Source organism: Pelodiscus sinensis, chromosome 27 (assembly GCF_049634645.1).
Source record: "Pelodiscus sinensis isolate JC-2024 chromosome 27, ASM4963464v1, whole genome shotgun sequence".
Classification (NCBI taxonomy): domain Eukaryota; kingdom Metazoa; phylum Chordata; order Testudines; family Trionychidae; genus Pelodiscus; species Pelodiscus sinensis.
The window spans coordinates 17,803,067-17,812,271 of NC_134737.1; the positions used below are offsets into that span (position 1 = coordinate 17,803,067).

General features: G+C 57.8%; 1 long non-coding RNA gene across 1 annotated transcript; it reads right to left on the reverse strand.

Moving 5' to 3' along the window:
- Positions 1–613: 613 nt before the first annotated feature.
- Positions 614–7,330, reverse strand: LOC102450353 (uncharacterized). The gene is made up of 3 exons (XR_332692.4): positions 6,525–7,330; positions 4,235–4,450; positions 614–2,103 (listed from the first exon to the last, which is right to left on the reverse strand). It is a non-coding gene; the product is annotated as an uncharacterized LOC102450353 (long non-coding RNA).
- Positions 7,331–9,205: the final 1,875 nt, after the last annotated feature.

A 9,205-nucleotide genomic window follows, 5' to 3' on the forward strand; every position in this document is an offset into this window, starting at 1 on the left:
TGCATGGCGGAGCTGTCTCTTAGGCAGTGGCTGATGGGAAGCTGGTGCCCTGACACTGTTTGTGCTCAACAAGGCGCACCCCAGGGCAGGGCCAAGTGCAGCCCGTGGCATGGCAAAGGGGAGGTGGCCCGAGTTGCTGTGATCAGAGCCCCAGGGGGTGCACACAGAGGACCTGCTCCTGGCTGGGATAGAATGAGCCCCATTGCACAGCTGGTTTACAGCAGCCCGAGCGTGGCTGGAGAAAGAGCTTCTTGTTTCCTTCGCCCTCTTCCCTCCAGCGGCAGGCCCCCAGCGCCGGCCCTAACTCAGGAGCTCTTGCCTAAGGCCTCTTCCGAGCGCGCCTCCTGGTGAGACGCGTCTGCTCCGGGGCGCCTGGCAGCCAGGCCAGCGAATGGATGGATGACAAGGGCTTTGTCTCTGCAGCCATCAGGGCCGGCGTTAGGCCGATTTGACCGATTCCCCCGAATCGGGCCCCGCGCCTAAGAGGCCGCTCCCCTCCCGCAGCTCAGTGGCATACGGGCGCGCTGCGGGAGGGGGCGTCGGCCCGGAGGAGGAGCGCGGCGGCTTCCCTGGATTCCAAGGGGCTGTGACTCTTTTTTTGGGTATGGTGGGGTTTGGGGTTTTTTTGCTCAACCAAAATTCCTGGCTGCCAGGGCCCTGTGGAAATGGTTCGAATTGGGCCCCGCACTTCCTAAAGCCAGCCCTGCCGGCCATGACACTGCCATGATCTCCTGAGAGGGGCTCCCAGCCGCGCACGCTGCCTTGGGGCTAAATGCCCTCTCCTGGCAGATGTACTCCACTTGGGGTCTGCCGGTCACCCCTCCCCTGCCACCTGGCCAGCCCTCCTCCGCCTCCCCGCTCTCTGCGCCCCACTCGCTCCCCGCCGCTTTGGAAAGCCCTTTGCGCGGCTCCAGGCAGCTTCACAGACCTTGTGTCCCTTTCTGTTTCCTTCCCTGCTCCTGCACTTGCTAGGGTGACTCAGCACCCACCGGTCGCCAGACTCTGCAGCTGGGGGAATAGACCTTCCCCAGCCCTCCCAGGCCACGTCCTGAGCAGGGGTAAAGCCAGGCGGCTCCTGTGCTGCACTGATTTACACCAGCTGAGGCTCTGGCCCCCAAGCGGGAATTTACTTGACTTCTGGCCCAGCTCGGGGGCTGTGGCGGGAACGGTTGGGACAGCCTCCGACGCTGGGCTTCTGTGCCAGGCTGGCCCACTGAGGTACACTAGAAGCTATTCTGGGAGCTGGGGTGATCAGCTGGGCGTACGGGAGCCCAGCCAGTCCCCCCGGTTAGAGCTGGGGTGGTGACCGAAGCAGCTACGGCAGTGCTACGCCACGGGAATCCACCCCCAGCTAGCTATAGGGCAACACTGAGGGAGGGCTAGCGGACAGCTGCCTCGCCCTGGCTGAGGATCAGGCCCCGGCGGGACTCCCATTAGGCGACCCAAGGCAGCATCTCAGCCGGTGGTAAGTTGGCGTTGCAGGCCCATCCGCTCCACTGCATCCCAGCCCAGGGCCCTAAGAGACTGTCTCTGGGTCGGCAGGGATCCTGACTGCAACACGCCAAGCAGCTGAGCTCCGTCTCCGCTACTCCTGGGCTGCTCCCGGTTCCCCCGGGGCTGCACTTGGCTCCACAATGGATCTGCAGGGTCCACGGGGGACGAAGGGGCTGGCAGCATGTCCATGGGCTCTGGGTCCAGGTGCCAGCGAGGGTCCTGGGGGTCCCAGGGAATCTTCGGGCCCTGGCAGCGGTCTGGGTGGCCCTGCCCAGTCGTCGGGGCTGACAGCATCCGTGGGAGCCTTATTCAGAGCAAATTGCAAAATGCCAATCTAAGCCCTAGAGCTGGGCACAGAGACTTACCAACTCCCTCCTCTGGGACGCGGTGCCTCTGCCCAAGATCGCAGTCACGTGCAAACTCATCTCTGCCTAGCAGCTGGGATTCCCCGGAAACCTTCCCAGCTCGGCCGCTGGCGCTGCAACGATTTTCCTCCAGATATATCCTCTTGCACCCCCTGCAGTGAGCTTGTGCCGTTCACACCTGCAGACCGGCTCTCTGCCCCCCTCTTGGGCCTGGCTCCCATGAAGGTCAAAGGCTGCTTTAGACCTTGAACAGGGGGAAAATAAAACATCCCTTTAAAAAAGATCATTGTAATGTGACCGGGGCCACCACACGGCACTACAGGGAGGCGTTCCCACAGCCGGGAGGTCTTCCCGGGGCATGTCCACACGTCAGCATGCTCAGGTTGGTTTTAGCGCCGTCTTCCCACTTGAATTTCCTGGGTTTCCTACTGATTGCAGAGGACCTGCAGGTGCCAAGTGACTGAATATGAGTCAACACTGTGCTGTGGTTGCAGACCAGGCAAATGCCGCTCTGGGGTGCATGAAAAGGGTGTCGGGTGTAAGACACAGGTGGTAACTGTTCCGCTCTACTTGGCTCTCGCAAGGCCTCCCCGGGCCTCCTGAGTCCAGGTCTGGGCTCCGCCCTTGAACAAAGATGTGGGGAAATGGGAGAGGGTCCAGAGGAGAGCAATAAAAGTGAGAAAATATTTGGAAAACCTGGCCTATGAGAAAAGGTTAAAAAAGCTCCTTCTGGGCATGTGTAGAAGACCAAGGGCAGGCCCTGCTAAGAGTCGTCGGATGTGTTAACCATCCTCTTTGCAACAGCCCTCGTCAATTGTTCTTCATGTCCACGGAAGGGAAGGCCAGATGTAACGGGCTTAGAATCACAGAACCATGGAGCTGGAAGAGCCCTCAGGAGTCGTCAAGTCCAGCCCCCTGCTCTAGGCAGGACCAATCCCAACTCAATCAACCCGGCCAGGGCTTTGTCAAGCCGAGACTTAAACACCTCTAGGGATGGAGACTCCACCCCCTCCATAGGGAACCCAGCCCAGCGCTTCCCCACCCTCCTGGTGAAATAGACGGCTCCATTATTTCACTGGAGAGAAGCACTCTCAGCCTGTAAGCTCTTGGGGGCAGAGCCTGTCCTTATGTTCTGTGCGTACAGCGCCTAGCACATCGGCTTCCTGGACAAATCCCGAGGGTCGACTGGTGCCGGATGCCAGTGATAACTGGAGCTGAGGGAGGAGACGGCATGGAAGATGCCAAAGACAAAGCAGGAGGCCTGGACAGGCAGGTGTGGTGGATCGCAGGAAGTTCACAGCAGTGTCACTAAGCTCGGATTTCAGGCCTCCACCTACCCCGGCTGCCCCTGACTTTGCAGCGCACCCCTCCCCGACTCCTCAGCGCCTGCACACGAGACCGAGGCAGCGATCCCTGGAGACACCCGTGACCGGGTGGAGTTGGGCAGGCTGCCGCTATCGGCACCAGGAGGTTCTGGAGCGCCGCGATTGGTTGGGCTGCAAATGCCATTTGCTCGGTGCGGAAGCCAGGCTGAAGACGAGCTCGGCCCGACAGAACACAGGCTGAGGCGACTCGCGCCGGCACGCAGCAGCGCTTTCGTGTGGGGCGAGGAGTCAGCAGAGACGGACCTTTGCCACCCTCCGCGGGAAGAGGCGGGACACCCCCCTGGCAGCAGGAGCCGCGGGAGGAACCCTCGCAGGAAGCGCCCCGCCACCTTGACCCCAGCAGCCCTCGAGCCAGAACTGGACCACGGAGCCCCTGGCACCCTGGGCACAGCATGGCGCCTCCCCTGTTCCCCGCTCCGTGGCTGGGGGGCGCGGGGCCAGCCTGAGACTCCAGCCCGAGCAGGGGGTCCGCCGCCCAGAGCACACGGCGCCCTGTGCACCCAGGCCTGCTGGAGGGAGGGGCAACTGCCCAGGGCCTAGCGATTCCAGAACAATCCCCACAGCGCTGAGGTCTGGCTGCCCCAGTCCACCCCTTCTGGCCAAGGCCCCTCCTGCCCCATGGCCCCCGCCTGGCTGTCCTGCCCGTGCCCGTTTGCCCCAGCCCTCTCCTTGACCTTTTCCATGTGACCCAAGGGCCTGTGGTGCCCCCTGGCAGAGGGCGTGGGCTGCAAACGGGGAATCCCCTATCCCAGGTATCTACAAACTACTTCACCAGGGCCGGCCCACAGCACTGTGGCACCTGAGGCCGGGAGCTCAACTGATGCCCCATGCCCCCATGCTGCACCAGCACAGACACAATTGTCTACACCCTGGGTCCTATGGCGCCCCCAGTCTGGCACCCGAGGCGGCCGCCTCAGTTCACCTCATGGCAAGGCCGGCCCTGCACTTCACCAAAGGGTGAGCCTGTGTCACACCAGCCCTCAGAATTACCGTGCGATGTCCGGCTGGATAATACGTGAGGAGTTACACGTCACTGCTGAACATTACACTCCCCAACAGGTGAGAGAGCGATTTCCTTCCGGGAGATGATGTTTCTCTCTCGGTCTGTCTATGTGTAAACCGAGCACTTCATACTTCGCACCACGAGCCGATTTGCAGTTGGAGCAACACGCTAATCAAGTAATTGCAACGTCTCCAAGGGAGAGCCTAGACAGGAAAACACAAGCAGTGGGGGTTTTCAGACTAGCTGGGAAAAGACACCATTTGGGGGGATGCGACAGAAGGCTACAAAATCATGCCTGGTGTGGAGAAAGTGAATGGAGAAGTGTTATCTGCCCCTTCCCATAATGCAAGAATTAGGGGTCATCAGATGAAATTAATAGGCAGCAGGTTTAAAACAAACATAAGGAAATACTTCTTCACACAGCACACCTGTGGAACTCCTTGCTGGGGCATGTTGTAAAGACCAAAGGTATAAATGGGCTCAAAAAGAGATGAGTCTGTGGAGTCCAGGTCTGTCAGTGCTGGGTGAGGTGGTTAGGAAAGTTCCAAGTTCAGAGGAACTCGACTAGTCTGGAACTGACCTGGTTTTGGGTACTGAGTGTTCATTTCCCAACCCCTGGGGCCATTTTTACACTCAGCCCCCTGGTGTGTGACATTGTTTTCCCCACATGCACACAGACTGTCTCAGGCAGGCTGGGACTGGTCACACATCAGGCCACAGCCTGCTTCACACAAATGGAGGTGGCCAGGGTAAGAGCTCATGCACAGTTCACATCCTGAGCTCCAGCGGTTTCCAGCTGCACCAGGGGAAAACCCTCCCATTTGAGCCGAGCCCCTGTTGTTGGCTGGGTCTCCCACCCCTCCCCTGTGGGGAACCAGAGCCCTGTATTCACCCAGCCTCCACTCCCAGGTGTGGGGAACTTAACCCTCTACCTGAGACCCATACGAATGTAACCCCTTCCCTGCTCTGAGATCATACATTATTTCCCTGTTCCCAGGGTACCTGCTCCCCCCATAGATCCTCCTGTGCAAACTCTCCACTGGGAAATTTCGCCCCCAGGGACAGATGGGCCCAAATCTTTCACAGCGCAGAACCCTCCGGGAAGCACTACCGGTCTCCTGAGCCAGCCTCTGAGTGACTGTGACGTAGTGGGGGTAATTGCTGGGCTGTGGTGACCCCTGCTGTCTGGAGCAAGACCCAACAGGGAAAACCTCGCTAGGCAGAGGTAAGGCCAAACTGGTTGAACCAGTGGCCAGACACCCCCCATGGAGAGGAACAAAGGAAGGTGGAATGCGGCCCTGACTGGGGGGTAGGGCTGCAAGGGAATTTAGTTAGTTACTGTGGGAGAGCATGGAGGAGAGCCTAGGAGAAGGGGCTGGAGTTTAGGGGCCCAGTCTCCCCCATCTCAAGGGGGCCTGAGGCATCCTAGCCCAGCTCTGTGGCCAGACTACATCTGTGCTGTGCTGTATCCTGGAGAGGCAATAAACTTCCTCTATTCCACCGGCTGGTGCAGTCTGTTTGTGCCATTTCGGGGTGCAGGAGACGGGGAACCCCCAACGCGCCGTCACAGTGACTAACCCAAATCTTGCCTCATGCGCCGGCAGCCTCCAGCCCCACACTTAGCATTGCACGTGGGTGTCAATTCTCAGCCAGGCCTTGCCATGTGTAAGCGGGGGAATGATCCCGCTATTGTGGGGAACTTTCCTGGCTTCTATACACCCCAGTGAAATGAACAAGCGAAAGGATCTGAGTCCCCGCTCCCACTTCCTTTACCCCACGGCTCCCTGATCCTGAGGGCTCCCCCTCCACTCTCCGGAGTAGCAGGGCCCTTGAAACCCCAACAAGGCTGGGCCCAGTTTTCCTGGGGCTTAATCCCTGACCTTGTAGTCACTAGGGGCAGGAGTTAGGGTGTCCCCACTCCGAGGTGCTCTCTTCACACTGCCGGCCTTCTTGGTCCAGTGATCACTTCATAAGGTTCAAAGCAAATACAATTTATTAAACAACAACTGATTAAAGAGAAAAGAATAAGAAACAATGAGACTGGTTAAATGAGAACACACAGCCCTGCTCTGTAGCACAGGGACATCAACACAGCAGCCTGCAGAATGTAAGGACAGTCCACAGTCTCTTCCTTAGAGGCCTTGGATGTGCAGCGGGGGGGCTGCAGGCTGGACACGCTTGCTCTGGCAGTGCCCACACTGCCTCAAGCTCGAAGTGGCCAGACCCCTCTCCCAGTCCAGAGCCTCTCCCCACACTTTGCAGGTCCCAGCTGCTCACCACATCCAGCTGCAGGCTGTGCTGTGTGGCCAGTCTCTAGCTCCTTGCGTTGCTTCTCTGTTCCTTTTGGCTCTCTGAGCACTGCCAGTCTGCTGCTCAACACAGGGTCTGCGCTCCTTGAGCTGTGTGTGTCAGGCTCAGCTCTGCAAAAACTGCCCCTCAGCACACAGCTTGCTTTGCTCAGGCTGTCTCTCAGCTCCCTGTTTTTGCAGGACTTCTTCACACAGCTTGTCCTCCTATTTCAGCTCTCTGTCTTTGCAGCACAGCTTGTTTGTTCAGAGAGAGCCAGAACAATCCCAGCTCACAGGGAGCACGGGGCCTGGCCTCTCCCCTTCCTCACTGGCCTGTCCAACCTGTCAATCAGGCTGAGCTGGAGTGCTGGCTGCTTTCCATTGTCTCTGGGCCAGTCAGTCTCATGAACTCTTCCCCCTCAGATACTGCGAGCTGGCAAACCAAAAACTCCCACAGAGTTTTAGTGAGGGGTAACAGTCCCCTTCCACATGGTTCACGGCTTCGCTGTCAGCCTGTCGCTGCAGGTCCTTCTGGAGCATGAGTCTTGTCAGTCGCCAGGAGAGGGCATGTGGTTCACAAGGCAACAGGTGTCGGAGGGAGCGGGTTTTATTATGATCATTATCATTACCCACCCATAAGAAGGGGAGCAAAGCAGGTTCCGAGGGGAAGCTGTCTACAAAGGGTGCGGAGGGTAACTACGCCGCAAGTACAACTGCACAGCCCACTGGCCCACGGCGGTTCCCAGTTCTTCACTGTGAGGCGGAGGGCCTGTTTAGCATGGCCAACTGATTAGTCATGAAAACTGGGCACACTGCAGGATTTTTGGATGGGAAATGGCAGTTTGGAGAAAACCAAAACACACACACACACACACACACACACACACACACCCACCCACATACACACACACACACACACACACTGACTCTAACTCACACACACACACACACACACACACACTGACTCTAACTCAGAATCGGAAAACTCGACAGTGAAAATGTTCCACTTTTTGTTTGATTTTCAGTTCAAAACAATCAGTGATTGGGTTTTGAAAATCAATTTTTTTAAACCAAAATGCCTTTTGGACCCTTCCTCCCCCCCAAAAAAACCCTGTATCATGAAATGAATGGGGGGAGGAAGGTTTAAAAAAACATTTTCCCTAATTTTTTCTTGACAAATAATTGGCATTTCTTGCCCATTGTTGCTAGGACTCGGTAGAACACCTCGCCCCACAGGGCCGCAGGGCCCTGCTGGCTCTGGGTGTGTGCGCGTCGGAGCGGGGCTGTAGAGGTGCCCATGCCAGCTCGGAGCTAGCGTGTGACAAACGCCAGTGTAGCTGCATGGGCCGTGGCTGGGCTAGTGCCCAACTCTGCACCTCGGGTTTCAGAGGGGCTGGCGCCCACCGCCCCCTGTCCCAGCACTGCTGCTTTTAGCAAGCTAGTGGCATCGGAGCTAGCACAGGCCTGTCTGCTTGTGCTGGAAAGGACACCCCTGAGGAGATGGAGCACAGGGGCCATCTGGCTTTGCTACAGATGTCCTGTGCGACTTGGGGAAGTCACTTAATCGCTTCACCCCTGACTTCAAGGAGCCAGGAGCCAAGGGCTCTTGGTGGGGAGGGCAGGAGGGAAGCCCAGGGCGGTGGCCTCAGCAAGCAGCAGGCCTGCCTGGGGAGTGTGCGCGCAGCAGGAAAGCTCACTGGGGATTCAGGGCGGCCATTTGTTTGCCCGTTAGCTCCACAGCTGGCAGGATGAACGCCCCCCCCCCCCGTCACTTTCTTGTTCTTTGTGAGAACCCACAAGCAAGGCTGGCACCCAAGCAACGTCCTTGCCACGATGCCGCTACCCCTTCCGACTCAGTGGGGGCAGCGCCGAGGCCTGGCCGCCAGGAGGGGGTTCACCCACCACTCACACCCCGGCTCAGCTAGCAAGAAAACACTCCAGCTGTGTCTAGACTGGCCAGTTTTTCCAGAAAATCAGCCGTTTTTTCGGAAAAACTTGCCAGCTGTCTACACTGGCCGCTTGAATTTCCACAAAAGCACTGACTTCCTACTGTAAGAAATCAGTGCTTCTTGCAGAAATACTATTCTGCTCCCGTTCGGGCAAAAGTCCCTTTTGCACAAGAGGGCCAGTGTAGACAGCTCAGATTTGTTTTGCGCAAAAAAGCCCCGATCGCGAAAATGGCCATCGGGGCTTTTTTGCACAAAAGCGCGTCTAGATTGGCACGGACGCTTTTCCGCAAAAAGTGTCAATCTAGATGCCAATCTAGATGCTCTTTTCCGCAAATGCTTTTAACGGAAAACTTTTCCATTAAAAGCATTTCCGGAAAATCCTGCCAGTCTATACGTAGCCTCCGTGCGCTTGTGTGTGGAAGGAAACCAATGTTGCCTCACAGCCCGCAAAGGAAACAGCAGCTGCTAGCTGCATCTGGTGATTATTTGTGGTGCAGGAGTGTCAACCAAGCTGTGAGCCCCACTGTGCCAGGTGCTGTACAGACTCAGAGTGACAGACGGCTGCTGCCACCAGGAGCTGGAGAGGTGGGTGCTAGCCCCCGCTCCGCCAATGACCTACTGTTTGCTCATGGGCAAGTCACTTTCCTCTCCCACCTTTGTCTGCCTTGTCTTTTGAGATCAGCTTTCTTCAGTGCTTCAGATGGCAAAAGGCCAACGCCAG